The sequence below is a fragment of the Gymnodraco acuticeps genome, unplaced genomic scaffold, assembly GCF_902827175.1.
Source record: "Gymnodraco acuticeps unplaced genomic scaffold, fGymAcu1.1, whole genome shotgun sequence".
NCBI classification, from domain to species: Eukaryota; Metazoa; Chordata; class Actinopteri; order Perciformes; family Bathydraconidae; genus Gymnodraco; species Gymnodraco acuticeps.
The window spans coordinates 107477-108917 of NW_022990973.1; the positions used below are offsets into that span (position 1 = coordinate 107477).

The 1441-nt window shown below is 37.9% G+C and overlaps 1 long non-coding RNA gene across 1 annotated transcript; it reads right to left on the bottom strand.

Moving 5' to 3' along the window:
* Positions 1–239: 239 nt before the first annotated feature.
* Positions 240–1217, bottom strand: LOC117558960. The gene is made up of 3 exons (XR_004570897.1): positions 880–1217; positions 674–761; positions 240–343 (listed from the first exon to the last, which is right to left on the bottom strand). It is a non-coding gene; the product is annotated as an uncharacterized LOC117558960 (long non-coding RNA).
* Between the last annotated feature and the right edge of the window lie 224 nt (positions 1218–1441).

Genomic DNA, 1441 nt, shown 5'->3' on the forward strand with positions numbered 1-1441 from the left:
GCTTTGTTTAATTGGGTATTTAGCCAAAATCACTTGTTGATAGGAATATGTGAGGTTTCTAGCTTGAAACATTTATATATAAATGGAAAACATTACATAAACCATTGATACAGACTTTCAAGATGTACTATATGACTCAAAGTAAATTGAAGACTTGAAAAGATTAAATAAAACAAACATTGGCACCAGGCACAGGTCCAGATCATTTAAAGGTGAAACAGGGGCCTCTTTGGGTGTCCGTGTCCCTTCCACATGGATCAACACCGTCACAAACCAGGTCCAGAGATGTGTACGGAGTAGTCCTCGAGTCCCCTCTCAGTCCTCGAGTCCCCTTCATAGAAGGCTGCACAAACATGAAGACGGTCTTTTTTTCCCCCTAAAAAAACAAGTGTTCAGAGAAATAAAAAAAACCTCAATCATTACCATGTGTTTACAGTTTGTTAGTTTACTTCTGCAAATTGTAATGTTATTATTTAAAGACTTTTGGGGCATGTCATGCCTTTATTAAATGTAGGCAGAGAGAGACAGGAAAGGTGGGGAAACAGAATAGTGGAATGACATGCAGGAATTATGGAAAAACAGAGGATGAGAAATAGATCCTTTAAGACTTGAAAATCATCAGTGCCACAGATGATTTGAAGTATGCACACACCGTAAATGGTATACTTAGCACCTGCTTGGATCCAGCAACATAGTTTTGCGCCGCAGCTTGTGTTGTTGCTCAGGCGTGGCTCTGTCAGCATTGCTCTGCTTCTTCACCCCTTTTAATATAAATGGAAAGCATTAAATTAACCATTGATACAGACTGTCAAGATATACTGTCACTGAAAGTAAGTTGAAGAATTTGAAGGGTTAAAGAAAACAAACATTGGAACATACCAGGCACAGGTCCTGGCGGTGAAAGACAACACTAAAGTCAATAGGTGGGAGTTCAATGGAGAGGGTGCCACGCCCACAGAGGTTTATAAAAACCGAACAGCTGCGGTCACAGAAGGGCAGAATTACATTTTACACGTGTGTTTTTGTCCAAGTGTGTTTGAAGCAAAGGCCATTATGATATACTTCTTTAGGTCAGATGTTTATAGTGATTTGTTTTAATACAATGAATATGTGTTTTATATTCTTAACTGCTGAAGGTCTTCCCAAATCCAAAAAAAGGTGTAGAATAACATGTATTTTGATATGAAAACTTGTCAAAGGGCAAAACATTTGCTGTGGTTTCAGACCTTGAATACAAAAATCAAGAACATTAGCTAATAATAATGTTTTAACCCCGATTGTAAACCCAACGAGAACTTACTTAAATTAGTCTGGAAACTGAGGAGCACATTTTCTTCATCTTTTAAAACAGTTAACCACAGTCTAGTGATGTGCTCTTGTTCATTTCAGATTGTCTTTACTCACCAATCAAGCGCAGATTCTTTGTGTTCTTCTTGTCTAT